Here is a 24,821-nt window from a genome sequence, read left to right as displayed (position 1 = left end):
AATACAGACAATAGGATAAGGTTCCAGCTTATGTTAATTTTAAAATTCCTATTCATCAATATGAATAATAACTTCTGAAAAGAAAACAAGTGCTGGCTTTTCCACCTAATCAACTTTAATTATAATTGTATTTTGTTAATCTGGACTTTAAAATAAAGCATATTCCTTATAAATTGCAATTTCCCTTTATAATTCGGTAGTTAGGTATTTAATGAATTTGCATAGACTTATGTATCAGTTAGGACAATTGCTTCATGGTTCAAACCCCACTGGTGCTTGACAATTGAATTCTCCAGCCATGTGTGTGATGCGATTTGATGTTGTACAGCCTGGTTGTTGGATCTCCTGAAAAAAACGACACTCAGTAAATGGAGCTCCTGACAAATAAATTGTAGGGGGGGGAGGAATGATGTATGGACGCCATCTGCTATGATGGAGAAATGAAATAGGACAAACAAAGAATAGCAATTAAAGAAAAGCTGCAAGTTAGATATGTAGAAAAGAGAGAAAAGTACAAGTCAGTCAAAGTGAGAACAGTCATTGTACTTTTTTTGCTGATCTTCTGCTGGAAGTTTTTATAACTTAGACGAGTAAGGATATTTTTTTTTTAAGTTTTACAATTAGGAAGAATTTAGCATGGCCAATCCACCTACCCTGCTGTGGTGAATGTACATTGCTTAATTCACACTGTATAGCATTGTGTCCTTGTGGGCTCTGTCTGTGAGCCGTTGCACGGCTCTGCCACAGGGGGAGATGAGGAGCTTGTACAGGGCTCCACCCTTGGCTCCGCCCATGGCTCTGCCCATGGCCCCTCCCACTACCAGAAGTATAAGGTGCTGCAGCCTTGTGAGTCTGCCCTCAGTTCTTCTGGTCGCAGGCAGGCTCAGTTGTAAGTCTATTGTAGAGTCTATTGTAAAGCCACAGTTTACTTCCTATCGTGTCTCGAGTAAATTGTCGGTCACATCAATTTAATAGACTTAAGAAAACCACTATGGAATCAGCCCTCAAACCTGATCAACTAGAACTCGACCCGCAGGCTGCAGAAGCGAAGGAAATCTTTCTACACTGGCTTCGGAGCTTCAAGGCCTACCTGGCTACGTCCATTACCTCCGCTACTACTGATGAGCAGAAACTCAGTCTATTGCACGCATGGGTGAGCCATCGCATCTCTACACAACTCAACAGTACCGACTCGTACTCCAAGGCCCTCGCTATGCTCGACCGACTATACGTGCGGCATGTAAACGAAGTCTACGCGCGGCATATTTTCGCTACCCGCCAGCACCCCGCATAGTCACGAGAGGACTACCTGCGCGATCTAAAAGCCCTTGCACGGGAATGTAACTATTAGGCTGTAACTCCCTCCCAGCATATGGAACGCGCTGTCCGTGATGTGTACGTTGCAGGGGTCCGGTCTAATTATGTGCGCCAGCGCCTCCTTGAAAAAGGGGCCCAGAACTTGGAGGACACGGTAGCGCTAGCAACCTCAATGGAAGTCGCGTTACAAAGTCTTAACTCATTCCCCGCAGACCACGCGACCCCATTGTGGACCCCCGACCAGCGACTGCCCCAGGCCTGCGCTGCGCGGCCACCCACCCACTATGGAGCGCCAGCGTGCCATTTTTGCGGTCAGCCCCAACACCCACGGCAGCACTGCCCAGCCCGCAACACGACCTGCAGCAGCTGCGGTTGAAAAGGACATTATGCTAAGGTATGCCTGTCGAAATCGAAACCCTCTAACTCCCCCGCGGTCCAGAGCAATCGCTTCCCCAATTCGCAGGCCCGCAGGCCCCGTAATGTTGCAGAGTGTCTGCCGACTCCACCTCCGCCCGATGTGCCACTCATGGGGGCTGCCATCTTGGCAATCCTCCCCCACGGGGCCGGCCATGTGCAATTCATGGGGGCCGCCATCTTGGACGCCATCTTCCTCGCCGCCCCCCAGATGCATTCCACGGGAATTGGACGCCATCTTCTTCATCGCCCACCACGTGCGATCAATGGGGGCCGCCATCTTGGCCATCATCCGATGTTCATCCCGACGACTACGACCTCCGCGGACAGTCATCACGGGGCCACTCCAGCACTGATGATCAAGCCACCGACTACCCGCAACTCAACGCAGTCACTTTGGACCAGTCATGGCCAAAGAACCTCAGGAGCTCGATGATGTCTGTTCAGGTCAACGGATACAAGACACCGTGCCTCTTCGACTCCGGGAGCACCGAGAGCTTTGTGCATCCAGACCTGGTAAGACGCTGTTCGCTCCCTAGCTTCTCTGCACAGCAAACTATCTCCCTCGCCTAGGGTTCGCACTCGGTCCAAATACAAGGGCGCACCGTTGCGACATTAACAATACAGGGCGCCAGCTACTCTAATTTCCAGCTGTTCGTACTCCCAGACCTCTGCGCCCCACTCTTACACGGGCTCGATTTTCAGTGCAATCTTAGAAGCCTCACACTCAGCTTCGGCGGACCCCTACCTCCTCTCACGATATGCAGCTTAGCGACTCTAAAACTCGACCCCCCTCCACTCTTCGCTAATCTCACTGCTAACTGCAAACCCGTAGCCACTCGCAGCAGGCGGTATAGCCTGCAGGACAGGGTATTTATCAGAGCCGAAGTCCAGCGGCTCCTACGTGAGGGAGTCATAGAGGCCAGTAACAGCCCCTGGAGAGCTCAGGTGGTGGCGTCAAGACCGGGGAAAAGTTCCGGATGGTGGTTGATTACAGCCAAACCATTAACCGGTTTATGCACCTCGATGCGTACCCCCTCCCCAGAATTGCAGACATGGTCAACCAGATCGCCCAGTACCGCATATTCTCCACGGTGGATCTGAAGTCTGCATACCACCAGCTCCCAATCCGCCCAGGGGACCGCCACTACACGGCGTTCGAGGCAGATGGCCGCCTCTTCCATTTCCTCCGGGTCCCATTTGGCATCACGAATGGGGTCTCGGTGTTCCAACGAGCAATGGACCGAATGGTGGACCAGTACGGGCTGCGGGCCACGTTTCCGTACCTGGATAACGTCACCATCTGCGGCCATGACCAGGAGAACCACGACGCCAACCTCCACCGATTTCTCCAAACCGCCCAGAAACTCAACCTCACATACAATAAGGAGAAATGCGTTTTCCGCACTACCAGACTAGCCATCCTCGGCTATGTCGTGGATAACGGAGTCCTGGGCTCCGACCCGGACCGTATGTACTCCCTCTTACAGCTCCCTCTCCCTCATTGTCCCAGGGCTCTCAAGAGGTGCCTGGGATTCTTCTCCTATTACGCCCAGTGGGTCCCCCAGTATGCGGACAAAGCCCGCCCACTATTTCAGACCACACTCTTCCCACTGTCAGCTGAGGCCCACCAGGCCTTCAACTGAATCAAGGAGGACATCGCCAAAGCCGCTATGCGGGCGGTGGATGAATCCGTCCCCTTCCATGTGGACAGCGATGCCTCAGAGGTCGCTCTCGCCGCCACTCTGAATCAGGCAGGGAGACCAGTCGCCTTCTTCTCCCGAACCCTCTCCGCTTCGGTACTTCAACACTCCTCAGTCGAAAAAGAAGCTCAAGCCATCGTGGAAGCCATACGGCACTGGAGGCACTACCTCGCAGGTAGGAGGTTCACCCTCATCACCGACCAAAGATCGGTTGCCTTTATGTTCAACAACTCGCAAAGGGGCAAAATAAAAAACGATAAAATAAAATCTTGACGTGGAGGATCGAACTCTCCACCTATAATTATGACATCATATATCGGCCGGGGAAGCTCAACGAGCCCCCAGATGCCCTGTCCCCGCGGCACATGCGCCAGCGTGCAAGACGACCGATTACAGGCTATCCGCAATTACCTCTGCCACCCAGGGGTCACCCGGCTCGCACACTACATCAAGGCCCGCAATCTGCCTTTCTCCACCGAGGAGGTAAAAGCCATCACCAGGGATTGCCCGATCTGCGCGGAGTGCAAACCGCACTTCTATAGACCAGACAAGGCTCACTTGGTGAAAGCTTCCCGGCCCTTTGAACGCCTGAGCATCGATTTCAAAGGGCCACTCCCCTCGACCAATCGAAAAGTGTACTTCCTCAACGTAGCATAGAGGGCAGCATGGTAGCATGGTCGTTAGCATAAATGCTTCACAGCTCCAGGGTCCCAGGTTCGATTCCCGGCTGGGTCACTGTCTGTGTGGAGTCTGCACGTCCTCCCCGTGTGTGCGTGGGTTTCCTCCGGGTGCTCCGGTTTCCTCCCACAGTCCAAAGATGTGCGGGTCAGGTGGATTGGCCATGCTAAGTTGCCCGTAGTGTCCTAAAAAAAGTAAGGTTAAGGGGGGGGGTTGTTGGGTTACGGGTATAGGGTGGATACGTGGGTTTGAGTAGGGTGATCATTGCTCGGCACAACATTGAGGGCCGAAGGGCCTGTTCTGTGCTGTACTGTTCTAAGTTCTAACGTCATAGACGAATTCTCCCGTTTCCCGTTTGCTATCCCATGCCCCGATATGACCTCCCATACAGTCATCAGAGCCCTGCACAGTGTCTTCACCCTGTTCGGTTTCCCCAGCTACGTACACAGCGACAGGGGTTCGTCCTTCATGAGCGACGAGCTGCGTCAGTACCTGCTCGACAAGGGCATCGCCTCGAGCAGGACTACCAGCTATAACCCCAGGGGGAACGGGCAGGTGGAGAGGGAGAACGCGACGGTCTGGAAGACCGTCCTACTGACCCTACGGTCCAGGATCTCCCGACCTCCCACTGGCAGGAGGTGCTCCCAGACGCGCTCCATGCAATTAGGTCCCTCCTGTGCACGGCCACTAACCAGACCCCTCACGAGCGATTATTTGTTTCCCCTAGGGGCACTACCACAGGGGCTTTGATTCCATCTTGGTTGAGGACACCGGGCCCGGTTCTCCTCCAGAAGCAGTCCGGACACATAAAACGGACCCACTAGTAGAAAGGGTGCTACTGCTACACTCGAACCCACACTACGCCGTTATAGAACACCCCGACGGCGGTCAGGTCACCGTTTCCCTCCAGGATCTGGCACCTGCAGGATCCACCACCACCACCACCGCTGAGGTACCCCTCACACGACACACCACCCGACCCCCCACGCCTACAGGTTTCCTGCGCCCCCCCCTTCGCCCGTCGCACCGGTCAGGAACAAAGCTCTGAACGAACCACCCCCGGAGTCCACCCTCAGATCCACACCGCCTGCCACTACTCAGCCATCCGAAGTGGCTGCAACCCCAGTGCTCCGCCGATCCCAACGGACGACTCGGCCACCGGACCGGCTCAACCTGTGGACCCGTCACCCCCACCGGACTTGATTTTTTTACAGGGGTGAATGTGGTGAATGTACATTGCTTAATTCACACTGTATAGCATTATGTCCTTGTGGGCTCTGTCTGTGAGCCATTGTGCGGCTCTGCCCACAGGGGGAGATGAGGAGCTTGTACAGGGCTCCACCCTTGGCTCCTCCCATGGCTCCGCCCATGGCTCCCCCCCCCCCCCACTACCGGAAGCCTTGTGAGTCTGCCCTCAGTTCTTCTGGTCGCAGGCAGGCTCAGTTGTAAGTCTATTAAAGCCACAGCTTACTTCCTATCGTGTCTCGAGTGAATTGACGGTCACATCACCTGCACATCTTTGGGTTGTGGGGATGAGACCCATGCAGCCATGGGGAGAATGTGTAAACTCCACACCGACAGTGATCGAACCCTGGATAGAGCTGCAGGGCTTCGCCAGTCATATTTCAGCAAAAATCCCGTATTTAAGGAATGTAAGAGAACACAGTTAATTATCCTTATTCTGAGGACGGCACAGTGGCACAGTGTTTAGCACTGCTGCCTCACAGCTCCACAGGCCCGGTTTCAATTCCAGCCTTGGGTGACTGTGTGGAGTTTGCGCTTTCTCCCCGTGTCTGTCTGGGTTTCCTCCGGGTGCTCCAGTTTCCTCCCACCGTTCAAAGAAGTGCAGGTTAGATGGATTGACCATGCCAAATTGTCACTCAGTGTCCAAAAGGTTAGGTCAGGTTACTGGGTTATGGGTATAGGGTGCCAGCGTGGGCCAAGATAGGGTGCTCTTTCCAAGGACTGGTGCAGACTCGATGGGCCGAATGGCCTCTTTCTGCAATGTAAATTCTATTAATCTATCTATTAACCCGGGTCCTCTCCCTGGAGGTTTGCACGGCTGAGAGTGAAGGAGTTCTCTTTTTTCTCCCACGTTCATAAGGTTTATTCCCGCATAGATTTCTTTGTCTTGAGCAGGGCGTTAATCCAAATGGTGGCGGGGACAGAATACTCAGCAATCACAGTCTTGGACCATGCCCCGCACTGGGTGGAGCTGCGGCTTAGTGAGGAGAGAGGGCAGCGCCCACTCTGGAGACTGGATGTGGGGCTGCAGGCGGACAAAGAGTTTTGTGGGCGGATTAGCAGGAACATCCAGGATTACCTGGAAACAAACGATACGGGTGAGGTAGCAGCGGCAACGGTCTGGGAGGCTCTGAAGGCAGTTGTCAGAGGGGAACTCATCTCAATTCGATCCCATAGGGAAAAGAGAGAAAGAGCCGAGAGGGAGAGACTGGTGGAGGAGATACTCCGAGTGGACAGGAGATACGCGGAGGCCCCCGAGGCGGGGCTACTGAGGGAACGGTGGAGTCTGCAGGCGGAGTTTGAATTGCTGACCACAGGGAAAGCACAGCTAAGGAAAGCAAGGGGGGCAGTCTATGAGTATGGGGAGAAAGCGAGTAGAATGCTGGCACACCAACTGCAAAAGAGGGAGGCGGCCAGGGAAGTCGGGGATAAGGAGGGTAACACGGTCTTGGATCCAGGGGGTTGAACAAAGTATTTAAGGAATTCTATAGTAAACTATACGAGTCGGAGCCCCCGACGGGAGCGGAAGGGATGAGGCAATTTTTGGACCAGTTGAGGTTTCCAAAGGTAGAAGAGGCCTGGAGGAGGGGCTGGGGGCCCCGATTGAATTGGAGGAGATTGTCAAGGGTATAAGGGCATGCAATCGGGTAAAGCCCCAGGGCCGGACGGTTACCGGGTAGAATTCAATGAGAAAATTTTGGAAATATTGAGCCCACTCCTGATGGGGACCTTCAATGAGGCTGGAGAGAAAGGAACCCTCCCCCCAACAATGTCACAAGCCTTGATCTCACTCATTCTTAAACGAGGGAAGGACCCGGAACATTGCGGGTCATACAGGCCGATTTCGCTTTTAAACGTGGAGGCCAAATTGCTAGCTAAGATTCTGGCCACAAGAATTGAGGATTGCGTCCCAGGGGTGATAGAGGAAGACCAGACTGGGTTAAAGGCAGACAACTCAATACCAATGTCCGGAGACTTTTGAGTATTATTATGATGCCCTCAGAGGGAGGGGAGGCAGAGGTGGTAACAGCGATGAATGCAGAGAAAGCCTTTGACCGGGTGGGGTGGGAGTACCTGTGGGAAACGCTGGGGCGGTTCGGGTTTGGTGAGGGCTTTATTGGCTGGGTGAAATTGCTGTACCAGGCGCCTGTAGCAAGTGTATGTACAAACCGGCTGAGGTCGGGATACTTCGAGCTTCACCGGGGAACGAGGCAGGGGTGTCCCCTCTCCCCGTTACTATTTGCCCTAGCTATAGAACCACTAGCTATGGCGCTGAGAGCCTCGAGGAACTGGCGGGGACTGGTTCGGGGGGTGTGGGGTGGAACATCGGGTCTCGCTATACGCGGATGATTTGCTCCTGTACATTTCGGACCCTGTGGAGGGGATGGGGGAGGTTCTGCGGATCCTGAGGGATTTTAGTAGTTTTTCAGGGTACAAACTGAACATGGGAAAGAGTGAGTTGTTTGTGATCCAGGCCAAGGGGCAGGAGGAGAGACTGAAAGAGATGCAGCTCAGGATGGTAGAGATACCTGGGTATGCAGGTGGCCAGGAAATGGGATGCCCTGCACAGGCTCAACCTGACCCGGTTGGTGGAGCAAATGGAAGGGGACTTTAAAAGGTGGGACATGCTCCCGCTGTCACTGGCAGGGAGGGTGCAGACCGTGAAAATGACTGTCCTCCCCAGATTTTTGTTTGTCTTTCAGTGCCTCCCCATCTTCAACCCTAAGACCTTTTTTAAGCGGGTGAGTAGGATCATTACAGGCTTTGTGTGGGCGAATAAGACCCCGTGGAGTAAGGAGATCTCTGTTGGAGTGCAGTCCGGGGGGTGGTGGTGGCGGCGCTGCCGAACTTTCGCAACTACTCTGGGCGGCCAATATAGCTATGATTAGGAAGTGGGCGATGGGTAGGATGGATGGTGGGTTCCAGAGCTGGCAGAGGGCAGGCATCAGAACGATGGGAAATCTGTTCATAGACGGAAGCTTTCCCAGTTTGAAGGCGCTAGAGGACAAATTTAATCTTCCGCCAGGAAACGCCTTTAAATATCTGCAAGTACGAGCCTTCCTGAAAAAACAGGTAGTGGCCTTTCCGACGCTGCCGCCACTGAGGATGCAGGACAGAGTGGTCTCCGGCACCTGGTTGGGGGAGGGGATGGTGTTGGATATCTACCAGGAACTACAGGAGGCGGAGGAAACCCTGGTGGAGGAACTCAAGGACAAGTGGGAGGAGGAGCTAGGTGAGGAGTTGGAAGCAAGTCTGTGGGCAGAGGTCCTGGGCAGGGTTAATTCCTCCTCATCATGTGCCATGCTCAGTCTAATTCAATTTAAGGTGGTCCATTGGGCACACATGACGGCAGCGAGAATGAGCAAGTTTTTTGGGGTAGAAGGCAGTTGTATGAGGTGCAAGGGCAGCCCTGAAAACCATGTTCACATGTTTTGAGCATGCCCGGAGCTTAGAGAGTTCTGGCAAGGGTTCGCGAGGGCAATGTCCAAGGTGCTTAACACACGGGTGGTGCTGAGTCCAGAGATAGCGATCTTTGGAGTGTCAGAAGGCCCGGGAGTTCAGGGAGCGAAAGAGGCCGACGTCTTGGCCTTTGCCTTCCTGGTAGACTGAAGACGGACTTTATTAATGTGGAGGGACTCAAAGCCCCTGAGTGTAGAGACTTGGGTTACCGTATTGGCTGGGTTTCTCAGCCTCGAGAAAATGAAGTTTGCCTTAAGAGGGTCTACGCTGGAATTCTCTCGGAGGTGGTAGCCGTTCGTCGACTTTCTCGGGGAAAATTAAAATGTCAGCAGCAGCAATCCATGGGGGGGGGGGGGGTGAGTGCTTCATCGGGATGGTGTGGGAAAACTGGGTCGCATGGGATAGTGTCTATCTAATTGTTATTGTATATTCTCTTTTTGCACTATGTTAATGTTCACTCTAGTTTGTTTTGTTATTATGGTTACTACTGTTTTATTATGAAAAATTCTGCAAAACCTTAATTAAAATACTTAAAAAAAAATATTAACCCAGGTCCTCGGCGCCTTGAGGCAGCTGTGCTAATCACTGCGCCTGTGTGTCATCCTCAGAATTAAGTATGTTCTCTTACGTTCCTTAAATAAGGGATTTGTGCTGAAGTATGATTGGAGAGGCCCTGCAGCTCTCTAATACCTACCTGCTTCATGTGTCTGACCAGTAATTCAGTAATGACAGATTGGTGAAGGTAGGTGGTGGTGGAGAGGGAGAAGTTGCGGTTGGGGAGGGACACTTCATTGTTGCTCTGGATCCTGCCTTGTCACCACATGTCCTGACAAGTGGTCATGAAATGGGTTGGACACATGGCCAATTTTCACCCTGACATAACTCAGTGCATATTCAGTACAGCAATGCATTGTGTATTCATTCACTAAATGAATTGGGAGTTCAGATAATCAATCCTTAATGATACACAGGAACTAAAAATAGAAAATATGTGGGCCCACAAATTCGGAGAAAAACGAGTGTCACAGGAATCAATATGATGTGTGCCATGTATGCAATCAGTTCACTCTGGATATATGCTGCACATAATATTGCTCCAGGCACCCTGTGGTCATCCAGGGCACCTACCTAAACTGCCATTACTCACAAGGCTTATGATTTCAGTGGAGAGCAAAAATGGAATGTAAAACTACTGGTTGATTTAAATTCATCAGCTTCCTGTTGAATGGATTAAGTTAGAATTATTCCCTGGGCAAGACAGTCGTTCTTCACTTCATACCAGATCATTAAAAAAAGAAACACCAGTTGAATGCAGAAGCTATCTAATTACCTTGATTCTGCTGTATTGACAGCTGGAAAAGGTCAATGCTAATGGTTTACACTCATGCAACATGCATCAATATCTAATATGTGTCAGACAGAGATAGGCAAATAGAAAGACAAAAATGTGATTGAAGGTGAGAGAGAAGGAAAGACACAGTGGGGAGAAAAACAGGCAGTTTCTGACAATAGCTTTTAACTGACAGTGTGGCAGATTATCCAGGTATTTCAGAAGAAAATAAGGGTGAATCTAACCCAGCAATTACCACTTTAACAGCTTTCTCCCAGTCATCTGTAAAATGATGGAAGGATTCAGCATAAGTGTCATCCAATAGCACTCATTCCCTAATAACCTGCTCATCAACATCCAGTTTGGTTCCCGTCAGAAACACTGCGCGCTCGACTTCATCACAGTTTTGATTCAGATCTGGATGTAGGAATTGAATTCTAATGAAAAGGTGAGAGTAACTACCCTTGACAAGGGGGCAGCACAGTGACGCAGTGGGTTAGCCCTGATGCCTCACGGCGCTGAGGTCCCACGTTCGATCCCGGCTCTGGGTCACTGTCCGTGTGGAGTTTGTACATTCTCCCCTTGTTTGCCTGGGTTTCGCCCCCACAACCCAAAGATGTGCAGGCTAGGTGGATTGGCCAAACTAAATTGCCCCTTAATTGGAAAACTGAATTGGGTACTCTAAATTTAAAAAAAAACTGCCCTTGACATTAAGTTAGCTTTCAACCAAAAACAGAGTCCGAGCCAAACTAACGTCTCAGGGTGTTAAAGAGAAAAAACCGACACAAAGGAAAATGATTACAGTTGTCAGAGGCCAATCATTGTTGCTCCAGGACATCACTCAGGATTTCCTCAGAAAATGCATCCTTAACACAGCCACCCTCAGTTGCTTCATCATTGCCTTTCCCACAATCATAGGTTAGATGGAGGACAACTTACTGATGATTCCAAAGCATTTAGCTTTATTCACAACTCATTTAGTGATTATGCAGCCCCTGTTAGCCTAAGCAGCATTTCAAGAACATTTAGGCTTGAGGTGACAAATGGACCAGTCATCTCTAAAGCAAGGAAGTCCTGCCCTCTCCTTCAACAGTATCACCATCGTTTATGTTCCCCACCATAACATCTTGGGTGCCACCATAGACTGGAAGCAAATCTGGGCCAGCCATACCAACATTGCAACGATAAAAACAAGTAAAAAGTATGTACTCTGTAAGGAATGATCCCTCAAAACATTTCCACCATTCCCAGGGCTGAGATATGATGGAATGTTCACCAATTGCCACAATGGGTTTGAAAACAGTACACTACTCAAGAAACTCACCATAATCCAAGAAGATAAATTTACTTGATCAGTGATTGCTCCTGTCACTAGATCCAATAGTAACTGCTCCATCACTGGGTCATTGTGACTGTAGAATTAACTACAGAATGCACTATTGCAATTCACTAAAGTCATTTTAACAGTACATCATTCTATGTGATGTCTACAGCTAAGAAGGACAAGGGCAGGATAATCATGAAAACACCAGCATGCCCAATTCACACACCATCCTGACTGGAGCATAAATTGCAACTTCATTGTCACTTGTTCGCAATTCTGGAATTTCCTACCTTAGGCCATTATGGAAGCTCTATCGTAACAGGGACTGCTGCATCTGGGACAGGCCCACCACTGCCTTCTCAGGGCGACTGGGAATGGGCAATAAAAACAGCGTCGCCAGCATCACTTATATCGTGAGAACAAATTTAAAAGTCCTCACATATTTTGTAGCATTATTAAATTTAAGAATAAAATTATATTTTGTTAATTCAGTGGCCTTCGTTTGGAACAGAGAGAAGGAGAGACAGAAAGGTTTCGGGAGGGTGATTCAGCTAGCTACATACTTAGTCATAATAACCTACGGCCCAGGTAGAAATGTTTTTTTTAACTGTGGATATCCTGCATAATATGTTCTCTCCAGACAAATATAATTAACACATTAATGCCTATCTTGGTTGAGGTTAAAATCAAATCAGCCATGATCTTATTGAATGATGGAACAGCCTTGAAGGGCAAAATGGCCACTCTTGTTCCTAATCCATACGTTTCTATATTTGTGAAATTTTTAATATGAACTTGGGACACCAGAGGCAGTGAAGTGCTTGGGGAATAAATAGGAAACATTAATTAAGCCATGCACAACCAGATAGTTTTTAATTCTCTTCTTATTACAGATGGGTCTGTGCTGCACAGATTAGTGCTTGAGACTGTTTACAAAATTACGAAACAATTTCTTCTGCCAGGATGAATCTCCTCACAGAGTGCATGCTCTGTATGTTTATGAATGTGGAGATCAGTCATTATTCAGTGTGAATTAGTTCCAAAAGATTTATGAAGAAGACAATTCATGATTTAAGGATGAGTCAGGTATGATACATATCAGTATTCAGTCACATTAACAAAGTTAGTCTGCTTCTGTAATTTGTGGGTCAAATGCATGGGTGTTCACTTCATGTGAATCATCTTCTCTGTGGCGTATCTCAGACACAATAACAAGCTTTTTATGCACAATAGATTTAGATATTATCTCTTGGAAATTCATTAGAGGAAGCTTGAAATAATACCCTGCAATGTATCACACTCATTTCTTATTGTCAATGTTGTAACTTAGCCTACAAGTCAAATTTATGTTCACAGCAGAAATGAATGTCAAAGATATGCAAACTATTTTGGATTATATACGGGGAGAAATAGTTGTTGCAACATTCATGGCGGCACAGGAGTTAGCAATACTGGGTGGGATGTTCTTTCAGAGATTTGGTGCAGACCCAATGGATTGAATGGCCTCCTTATGCAATGCAGGTATTCTGTGATGACCTTATTGAACTTCTGTCTAATTCTGAAGATTTGATTTAAATTCTGAAAAATGTACGTTCCTGCATTTACAAAGTCGCCAAAGTCCCAGAGGACTACAAACTGCTTTCCCCTTTGAGGGGATTTAACCTGAGGATTACCACACCTCAGGAGAGGAGAAAGGTTCATGAATAACCTCAGCCGGTATGGGAATTGAACCTGTGTTGTTGGGCTCACTCTGCATCATGAGCCAGCTGTCCAGCTAACTTCGCTAAACACCTGCATTTATATCGATATATGTATAAAAACTTTGATGAAGTTATTCAATATTTTGATTATACGATACTTGTGGGAAGAGTGTGTCTACATTTCTTGACATGACTGTGCTTGTGCTTAATATAATGTGAGTCAAGGAGTTGAGGCTACTTGTTTGGTCTTGTTTCTTTACGATTATATTCTGAGCCAAGGACTGGCAGTGGGGTGAAGACCAGGCTGATTAGTGGCAATGCCAATTGCAAACATTTTCCTTTCTGGTCAGTGAGTGGCTGGCTATGCTGGGAGGTAAATTACAACTACACTGGTCGGGATTTCTCCAGTTGTAGGAAGAGACCAAATAATAATCAATATGATTGGGATAAACTTCAGCCATATGTTTGCTGTGGTTAAAGCTACACTTTGTAACTTGGTGGGGTCCACTTTTTTGCAGTTAGTCGTGATTATTTCTAGCCCAGTGTTTCTCAATCATTTATTTTCGGGACCCACTTTTAGCAACCGGCGGACCTTTGTGACCCAAGCTGGCCGACTTTAGCGGCCCATGCCGGTCGACCTTCGCGACACACCATTATTGCTTACCTTTAAGCCTGCTTGGTCCTCACGATCTCACTTGCTTCATCATTCAATATTGCATTTCTGCTAAGGATTTCAGCTGACGATTTAATTCTTGCTGCATCCTTTGAAAAAATCAAGAGGTTTGTCCTCGAACTCACCATGCTTAGTCTTCAAATACCTTTGAAGATTTGAGGGTTTTAAGCTTTCATTTGTCAGTACTTCCCTCCATATAAAGGGTGTTGCATCCTGTTTGCTTTGGCACAATTAAAGCCATACCTCAAGAAATCACCTTCATCCTGCTTTGTTGCCGATTTCAGTTTCTTCTTAATTGTTTGTTCACCAGTGGCCCTGGAGCTTGCACCGTGGACTATCCTGAGAAACTCTCTCCAGCAGATTCAGTTGTGACATCCTGGCCTGTGTGTGTCTCTGGCCCTCTCTTCCTTATTACAAAGTGATCCATCTTCAGTTCTTCACGCAGTCCTGTTTCTTACTTGCTGGCAGCTACAAAATGGAGGAATCTCTCCTCCGTGATTTTGCACCCAAAGCACGGACATACAGGGCGTGGCGTGGCGTCAGTGTACGTGCCAAATGCGCAATCTTCTCTCTGCAGCTGCTTCTGGCAGAAGGACTCCATCATTCATATTGAAAGGCCGGTCGTGATTGGCATTCTTTTTTTTTACTTCGAAACTTTATTTCCAAGACCTGATTTTTCTAAGTTTATGACTTTTTACTACTGAAAATTTAAACAATTTCAGTTGAATATGCGCATCCAAACATTTATACATAAACTTTGTTTTAAATATATCACCATTTCTTCAGAAATTTAAACAAGTAGAGAAAAAAGTACAATCTTGTTTTTACTTTACAAACTATGACTTTAGACTAGTTGAAGTCACTTGTCAAACACACACAATGTCACAATACTGGTTCCACTGCATTGCATTGTCCAAACATCCAAGTCATCTCCTTCTCCATTTTCTTTTTTAAAAAAATTAGAGTACCCAATTATTTTTTCCAATTAAGGGGAAATTTAGCGTGGCCAATCCACCTATCCTGCACATCTTTTGGGTTGTGGGGGCGAAACCCACGCAGACACGGGGAGAATGTGCAAACTCCACACAGAAAGTGACCCAAGGCCGGGATCCGACCCCGTCCTTCTCCATTTTCACCAAAAGCACTTACTTCCTGGTTTCCAGAGAGTGGTGACACAAAGTGATGACTGCATGGGTTTCTTCCCGCGTTGACATCTGTCAACCGTATTGACTGTCCTTGTTTGATCGGTATTACTCTTTGACAAACCTTGCCTGGCTTCCCTCTCATTGTCCAGTAGCCGCATCCACCCAAGTCACAGACTGCTGACCACTTCCCGACCAGTACGTCACGACGTAGGAGTGCAAGTGGATGTTGTGCCGGCCGTTGAGCAGTTCGACCACGAAGCCGCAGGTCACATACTGCCGATCGGTGGTGGGAGACAAGCCGAGCAGCGCGCAAAGGGCGAGAATCAGAGCGGAGCTCCAGGCTGGGGCCACCACCATTTGCATCGCACGGCCACATGGATGTCTGTCAGCCCCTGTCTCCCTCTGCGCGTGGTGACCAACATACAGCCCAGACTTGCACTACCCCGCCCTCTGAAACAGCGCAACCAATCAGGGGCTACCTGCGGCCAGCCTTCTTAAAGGTCGTTGGGGTCTTCTTGCCGCAATCGGGAAAGCCACAACTGATCGCTCTGTGACATTCCCGACACCCACCATGGGTCGCGCTAATGTTCTAGCCTTCTGGTCTGAGAAGCTTTCGAGTGGGTCAGCCCAGCGAGTATTGATCTGGGTTGTTGTTAAAAGGCCAGTCACCCGGACTGTTGTCTGTAATGACTGAGTGCAGGAGCATCAACAGAATATCTGGAAGGAAGTGGTTTTCTAGCCACACCCTCCCTGGTATTTTTCTGATATAGAGGGAGGAATTTGTGGAGCTTCTGAGGGATGTAATATCTATGATGTATGCTTTTTAGTCAGCCTTTGAAAGATTTAGTGCAGATAATGGTTTTGCTTGACTGTTTGCATATCTTGTGCCATTGTAACTCATTTAACAGACAGGGTAAATCTAATTTCTTGGCCTCCAAGTGCCATCTTGATTCAATGTAAAACTTTTCCCTCTGAGTCAGAGGTTGTTTGTCCAAGCACTATTCTAGGAGTTGGACAAATGATAGTTCAGTGCAACAGTGAAGGAATTGTCTGAGGTGATACCCTTCAGATGATACATTAAAGTGAGGCTGCACATTCCTGTTCATGTGACGGTGAAACACTAGTAGGGTCTTCTTCTGGGCCTGGATTTTTCAGTTGGCATTCGTGTGCAGCCAGCGGGTCCAGAAATGGATGTAAACGACGCTCCTGCCTGAGACCGGTAACCGACAGCAATCCTGCGCTCGCAGGATTGTGAAATTTGCTCGCTAAGGGATTGAAGGGCACAGGGCAGGGAGTGAGGTGGGGGAGGTTGCAAGCACAGGACGCACTCCTCCATGAAGTCAGCTGCTGGATGGGGGTTTAAAGACCACCTGGAAGGGTGCTGTGAAAATCATGGTGAAGAGCTTTCAGAACTTGTTCAATTACAGACTGATGCACTATCAATTACGATGAGACGAGAATAGAGAGTAATCGAGGCTTTATTACGCAGAGATGTGTAGCCTCCTGCAGCTGCTGCCGAAATGGCTGCAGCTCGGTGAGCTCACACATTTATACTCTGCCTACTGGGTGGAGCCAGCAGGCAGGGGTCTACCCCCGTACCTGTAGTACAGGAGCCTTACCATATTACAGCTCATATGTGATACGAAATGAAATGAAATGAAAATCGCTTATTGTCACGAGTAGGCTTCAATAATGTTACTGTGAAAAGCCCCTAGTCGCCACATTCCGGCGCCTGTCCGGGGAGGCTGGTACGGTAATCGAACCGTGCTGCTGGCCTGCTTGGTCTGCTTTAAAAGCCAGTTATTTAGCTCAGTGAGCTAAACCAGCCCCTACTCTGCCTCTGTATACAACAGTGGTGAATACCACATTCACCTCCTGTTAAAAAAGAGAGCGGGGGTGGTGGAAGACTGTTTACATGCACAGGTTAAAATTTTTAGGGTAAGTTCACAAATTAAGACGATTGGGTGCCTTGATCCTCTGTTGTGAGCGCCAGGTCCCGGTGGCGATGCAGGCATCGGGTCGGTCGCCGGTGACTCCAGGAGCGTGTTGACCTCATCTTCATCCCTGGGTGGGACCAAGGGGAGGACGGATCGTCCTGGAGCGGGGGCTGTGGTGAGGTACGCTGGGGGAAGGGTGGCATCGGGGCGAGGGGGGGGGGGGGGGGTGTACCCAGCTGGTGCCAGGTCCCTGAGGGAGACCGTTTCTTGGCGGCCGTCGGATTACGCCACGTAGTCGTACTGCAGTTTTGCATGGAGTAGCTGTACTCTCTCGACCAACAGGTCGCCTTGTGGATCCGCATGTGCTTGCAGTGGAGAACAGGTCCTGGAGCTGACAGCCATGTTGGGAGTGAAACCCCGGAGGTGGACTTCCTGGGGAAGGAAAGGAGATGTTCATGGTGGGGGTTTCGTTAGTCGCAGTGCAAAGTAGCGATCGGATGGAGTGAAGGGCGTCGGAGAGGACCTCCTGCCAGCGGGAGACCGGGAGATTCTTGGACCGTAGGGCCAGCTGGATGGCCTTCCAGACTGTCCCATTCTCTGGCTCCACCTGCCCGTTTCCCCGGGGGTTGTAGCTGGTCGTCCTGCTCAAGGCGATGCCCTTGCTGAGCAGGTACTGACACAGCTCATCGCTCATAAATGAGGATCCCCGGTCGCTGTGGATGTAGGCGGGGAAACGAAACACAGCAAAGATGGTGTTGAGTACTTTGATGACGGTGGCAGACGTCATATCGGGACATGGGATGACGAAGGGAAATCTGGAGTATTCGTCGACCACGTTAAGGAAATATATGTTTCGGTCAGTGAAGGGGAGGGGCCCTTTGAAATCCATGCTGAGGCGTTCAAAGGTGTGCTCGGTCTGGCTGGTAGAAGTGCGATTTGCACTCTGCGCAGACCTGGCAGTCTCTAGTGATAGCCCTGACCTCCTCAATGGACTAGGGCAGATTGCGGGCCTTTATGAAGTGAAAGAACCGGGTGACCCCTGGGTGACAGAGATCGTCGTGTAGGGTCCGGAGTTGGTCTACTTGTGCGCTGGCACATGTACCTCGGGATAAGGCATCGGAGGGCTCGTTGAGCTTCCCGGGGCGATACAAAATCTCGTAATTGTAGGTGAAGAGCTCGAACCTCCACCTCAAGATCTTATCATTTTTGATCTTGCCCTGCTGTGTGTTGTTGAACATGAAGGCAACCGACCATTGGTCAGTGAGGAGGGTGAATCTCCTGCCGGCCAGGTAATGCCTCCAATGTCGCACAGCTTCTACGATGGCTTGGGCCTCCTTCTCGATGGAGGAGTGCCGAATTTCAGAGGCATGGAGGGTGCGTGAAAAGAATGCCACGGGCCTGCCTGCCTGGTTGAGGGTGGCGGCCAGAGCAACGTCTGATGCATCACTCTCGACTTGAAAGGTGAGCGTCTCATCGACCGCGTGCATCACGGCCTTGGCAATGTCAGCCTTGATACTGTTGAAGGCCCGGTGAGCCTCGACCGTCAGTGGGAAAATGGTGGAGTGAATGAGTGGGTGGGCCTTGTCCGCATCGTTAGGGACCCACTGGGCGTAGTATGAGTAGAACCCAGGCATCGTTTGAGGGCCTTAGGGCAGTGGGGGAGAGGGAGTTCCATGAGGGAGCACATGCGATCGGGGTTCGGCCCAAGAACTTCATTTTGCAGCACATAGCCAAGGATGGCTAAGCAGTTGGTGCTGAACATGCACTTCTCCTTGTCGTACGTTAGGTTGAGGAGTTTGGCGCTGTGGAGGAATTTGGAAAGGTTAGCGTCGTGGTCCTGCTCATCATGGCAGCAGATGGTGACATTATCCAGGTACGGGAAGGTGGCCCGCAGTCCGTGCCGGTCAACCATTCCGTTCATCTCCCGTTGGAAGACCGAGACCCCGTTAGTGACACAGAAGGGAACCCAAAGGAAGTGGTAAAGGCGGCCATCCGCTTCAAATGTGGTGTACGGGCGGTCCGCCTTGTGAATGGGGAGCTGGTGGTAGGCAGATTTCAGGTCCACTGTCGAGAAGACCCGGAACTGTGCAATCTGATTGACCATATCAGATATGCGTGGGAGATGGTACGTGTCGGGCTGCGTGTACCGGTTGATGGTCTGACTGCAGTCAACGACCATCCTGTTTTTCTCCCCAGTTGTCACAACTGCCACTTGGGTTCTCCGCAGCTGTTGCTGGCCTCGATAATGCCTTCCCGGAGCAGCCGCTGGACTTCAGACCTCACGAAGGTCCTGTCCTGGGCACTGTACCGTCTGCTCCTGGTGGCAATGGGTTTGCAATCCGGGCTGAGGTTTGCATACAGAGAAGGCGGGTCGACCTTAAGGGTCGTGATACCGCAGACAGTAAAGGGTGGTAGGGGCCCGCCAAATTTCAGGATTAGACTTTGGAGGTTGCACTGGAAGTCCAGGCCGTGTTGCAAGGCAGGGCAGAGGTTGGGGAGGACGTAGAGCCTGGTGTCGTTGAACTCTACGCCCTGGATGGTGAGGTTGGCAGTGCAGTACCCCCGGATCACCACGGAGTGGGATGCGGAGGCCAGGGGGATTCTCTGGTTAATGGGATGTACCGCGAGAGAGCAGCGCCTTACCGTATCGGGGTGGATGAAGCTTTCAGTGCTCCTGGAGTCAAGAAGGCATGTCTTGTGCCCATCGACCTTTACTGTTGTGATAGTATGACGAGGGGTATTACTGTACCTGGGAGTGTGAGCTGCCATTGGTGCAGAGGGCTCGCTGCCCATTGGCCCAAGTATCGTGTTCTCTGTATTCTCATTGGTCGAGAGGAAGGTAGCTCCGCCTACGAGGCGGGGTATAAGAACCCGTGTTCCCCAGCAGCCAGGCCATTTCTGTACTCCTGCTGCTGGGCTCACTTCTTGCTGATTAAAGCCTTTCGATTCGGGACTACACCTATGCTTCGTGCCCATTGATTGTGCATCACTGTCGTCGACGCCGTCGCGAGGTTGTGCGGTCGGGATTGGTCGATGGTGATGGAAGCGAGACGCGGCTGGTATTGGAAGGCCCCTCGCTGGTCGGCGGCGATTGCAGGCGATGAGCAGCCCGATGAGGTGCCCGACGAGCAGGGTTCCTGAGACGGGGAAGATGGCGGCGCCCACGGGGCACACGTGGTTGGCGGCGTTAAAGATGGCAGTGCCCACAGGCTGCATGGGGCCTGATGGGGGGTAGATGGCGGTGCCCATGGGCTGCACGTGTCCTGAGGCAAGCAAGATGGAGGCGCCCACGGGCCGCACATGTTCTGAGGCGAGGAAGATGGCGGTGCCCACGGACCGCACGTGGTCTGAGGTGAGGAAGATGGCGGTGCCCACGGGCCGCACTTGGTCTGAGGCGAGGAAGATGGCGGCGCCCACGGCCGCACGTGGGTTGCGGGGGCGAAAATGGCAGCGCCCACCGGTCACATGTGGGGGGTGCAGGGTCAATGGGCCTGGTTACAGCGGCGATCGAGCAGGCCTAGCCCACAGCAGCGAAATTCTTTTTTCCCGCAGGCCTTGCAGAGCGCACTCCACGCCGGGCAGCACTGCCGGGGGTGCTCTGTCTGTGTGCAGAAGTAGCACATGCGTCACCCGGGGTTGGTTGGTTGCCGCGCGGCACAGGCTTGGGGTTGGCTGGGGGCAGTCGCTGGTGGGGTCCACGATGGGGTGTTTGCTGGTGGGGTGCATGATGTCCAGGAGGGGGGCGCCGTGCGGTCGGGGTGTATGCTTGTACATTGCGGGAGGCGACTGTAAGTGAGATCACGAGTCTCTTGGTCGCCGCGAGGTCGAGGTAGCCCCTTCTAAGAGGCGCTGGCGGATGTACGCCGACCCTATGCCCGTACCGAAAGCGTCCCTAATTAGGAGATCGGAATGTTCAATGCCCGAAATGGCCTGGCAATCGCAGCCCCTCGCCAGGGCGTGCAGGGCACGCCAGAAATCTTCCACAGACTCACCGGGGAGTTGATGCCGCGTGGACAGGAGTTGCCTGGCATAGATTTTGTTGGTCTGCTGAGCGTAGTTCTCCTTCAGTAGCGCCATGGGCTCAGCATAGGTAGGCGCGTCCCGGATGAGGGGAAAGATATCGGAGCTAAGCCGCGTGTACAGGATCTGGAGCTTCTGTGCCTCTTGAGGGTGGTTCTGTCGCAGATCCGATGTATGCTTCAAAGCAAGCTAGCCAATGTGCGAAGGCTGACTTGGCGGTGTCTGCTTGAGGGTGCAGCTGCAGCCGATCCAGCTTGATGCAGAGGTCCATCGTTGTAAAATCTCTGCTTAATAAATTGATGCACTATCAATTACGGCGAGACGAGAGTAGAGAGTAATCGAGGCTTTATTAAGCAGAGATGTGTAGCCTCCTGCAGCTGCTGCCGCAATGGCTGCAGCTCAGTGAGCCCACACATTTATACTCCGCCTACTGGGCAGAGCCAGCAGGCAGGGATCAACAGGATCTACCTGTAGTACAGGAGCCTTACTGTATTACATGTCATATGTGATATATATACAACAGTGGTGACTACCACACACACGTTAGTCAATGCTCAGTATTCAGAATCAAAGGCAACTTGTCCAAGGATTTGAGTCATGTATCCAGAGGATCATGCCAAGGAAGTGGCCAAGGAAATGGCCGCAGCCAAGTAGCCCCTTGTTTTTCCAGTGACTGCTTATGGACCCTCCTGCAGGCAATCAGTGAACAATGGAAGATGCAGATGTCATGTGATGGCAAGAGAAAGCCTTCACATGTCAGCAAGAAAATCTGGGCAGAGATGGCAGTGATAGTGAGCAGATGTGGGGTCGCCTTCAGGAACTGGGTGCAGTGTAGGAAGAGGGTAAATTACCTTTTGCACTCTGCAAGGTTAAGTAAGGAAGCTCCTTTGCATTTTGAATGAATGTACATCTATGGGAATGCATTTGGTGAGGTTGGAAGATAGTAAGCAAACAAGTCCAGTCATCAAATTGACCTGTTCTCAACAAGGCTTTTTAGGACTAAACAGGGTGGTTAGCATGCTTAGAAAGGGGAAGTCCAGCCATGTGTTGGTCACATGGACCAGCGATGCTGGGGGAGGAGCACATAAATCTTAACCATATCAAAGAGCGACTCATGAATCCACTCTTATCCTCACAGGAGAAGAGGAAGTACAATGCATTGAACAAAGGCATACTGGTGGTGGTTGTGCTGTGCTGACATTGATGGAGGAGGCCATTTTAGAGTTGGCTTGCTAGCTTTGAGACCTACAGAGCCCTGGGTTTTGGAGGAGGGTAAGAGTGAAGGGGACATCCTTTCAATGTCGTGGGAGCAATGAGTCAAGGTTATGTCCACTGTTCTTCTATGTTCTCGCATCAGTATATATTTGAATTGCACAGTGCCCATTTGTAGAATGCAGTAGCTGCACAGTAACACAGTAGTATCACTGCTGCTTCACAGCACCATGGACCCAGGTTCATTTCCCAGATTGGGTCATTGCCTGTGCAGAGTCTGCACGATCCACCCGTGTCTGCATGTTCTCCCTGCGTCTTCCTCCCACAAGTCCCGAAAGACGTACTTGTTAGGTGAATTAGACATTCTGAATTCTCCCTCAGTGTACCGAACAGGCGCCAGAGTGTGGCACCTGGGGGATTTTCACAGTAACTTCATTGCAGTGTTAATGTAAGCCTACTTGTGACACTAATAAAGATTATTACTCTGCTTATTCTGCAGATGAGTGGCAGCATCTGAATCTGGGAGCTCCTCTCAGGGCACTTCTGATGATGACAGCTGCTCCCGCACCGCTCTACCAGTGACCGCTTCATTTGAAGAAACTACGATGACTGAGGAGTATTGCGCCACAGTCCAGCCCAGTCAGGGCCCTCACAGACATTGGCAACCAGAGGATGCCCACCAAGGACACCCAGGCCAACTGAGTCAACAGCCTACCTCCAATGTAACTTCCTTGTGATGGGGAGCACCACGTCAAAGCAGTCGCAAATGTTTTAAGACATCACAGTAAACACAAAAGGCAATCATGGGTGAAACCCTTATCGGTGTGACTTTTGTATTGTTGTCTATTTTTGTTCCATATCATTCTTAAAATTGCACTTCATACCACATGTCCTTCTCACGTTAAGAGTGCTATTAAGATAGGAGATCTGCAACTCAAACCAAAAATGTAACTGAGCAAGATGGCTTTTTTCAGGAGGAGTTGCAGGAGAACAAGGGGATTAGAAGGGGTTCATGAGCCCTGAACGGAAATGTAACTGCAGCTTTTCAGTGGTATGGAGTGAGGACTTTGGAAGCTCCTTTGAATGAGATTTCCTGTGGTTATCCTGGCTCGAAAAAGCTGCTATCCTGCTGGCTCCTCATAATGGCCCTGTGGCTGTGCAGGTCCTTCCTCAGAGTCTGTGTTGGAAACATTTGCAGCTGTACATCTCAGTTTTCTTCCTCCATCTGATCTCCCCAAGAGAGGACCAGGTTGGTGCAGGACACAGCACACAATGAGCGACTTGCCATCTGGAGCATATGGAAGAGATCCTCCAGACCGGTCCAGGCAACAAAATCTCATTTTGAGGAGGCCTATCACCCTCTCACCTATGGTCCTCATGGGGGCATGACTTCTATGGTACTTCTTTTCATTAGGTATTCTTGGATTCCTTACTAGTGTCATCAGCCATCTTTCGGAGGATATCCTTCATCACCGACCAGCCAGCCAGCCAAGCATGCAATGGGCATGGAAAGTCTTGGAACCTAGGAGTGACGGAGAATATGCGAGTCATGGCAAATCCCAGGATACTTTGCACAAACCTAGAAGATCAGCAACACTAGCTGGACGTTGAACCTTTATGATCACAAAGTCCCTGTTCTCCGGCAGGTGCCTTGGTCAGCACATGGGTGAAATCGGTTACACCCTGAATCTTTAGGAAGCCTGCAATAGCTGAAAATCTCCACAAACACTTTGCCTGGCTATCCTCCTCTGTTCTGAAATGTATGAAGGTATTTATTTAACTTTCTGAGGAGTGCATCCATGACAAGCTTTATGCAGCTGTGTGCTGTGGATTGTGACACATCGCAAATATCTCCTTCAGCACCCAAGCAGGAACTTGAAGCGTAAAGATTGAGGGTGACAGTCACTTTCAAGCTATAGACATGGGGTGCCCACCAACATAGTTGGATGCAATCTCAGGCCCAATTACTTTACAGATGGAAGTCACTGTCTCTCTTAAGAGGTGGATCCTTCTCTTGCACTGCACTTCGGTCAACCCCAGATAGCTGGATCTAACTCTGTATACTCTTCCAGCAGAGTAATGGGGCCTCTGCTGGCCCCTTCTCTCTTGCAGACCTTGCTGGTTAACCCTTCAGCGTTAAATGATTGGTCTTGTAATCATGCCTCTGGGTGGCTGACCTCCTCTCCCTTTTTTCCCTCTTCTCTTCATCTGAGGAAGAGCTTCTATCTGACATAACAATCCCCATGTTTAAGCTTTCAGATGCCTGAGGTGCTCACTTAATGATGCTTTGACCAGACTGTAAATGCTGCTTTAAGGACAGGAGCCTCCTTTATCTCCAGGAAATATCAGGTATATGGATTACAGAGAAATGAGATTCCAGCTTTACACATGAAATGTTTACTCCTACCTTCACATTCTTTGCTCTACCGTTGGCCTTACGTCCTGCCCTGGATTGAGAAAGTGCTCATCGTGCATTCTCCACCTGCCTGTTCAGCCCATGCGCTGACTGTAAAAATGCATGGGCCTCGTAAAGTTGCCGTGCAAGGCCTCTTGAATTGCCTGAATTGGCTCTTTAATTGACCTTGGCGGGTTGCTGACATTTGGGCACAAAAATATCACAATGCAGCGTAATATCGTCGGAGGCCCCTCTGTCACAGCATGTCG

This window comes from Scyliorhinus canicula, chromosome 11 (genome assembly GCF_902713615.1).
Source record: "Scyliorhinus canicula chromosome 11, sScyCan1.1, whole genome shotgun sequence".
Taxonomy (NCBI): domain Eukaryota; kingdom Metazoa; phylum Chordata; class Chondrichthyes; order Carcharhiniformes; family Scyliorhinidae; genus Scyliorhinus; species Scyliorhinus canicula.
Note: the sequence above shows the minus strand (reverse complement) of the source record.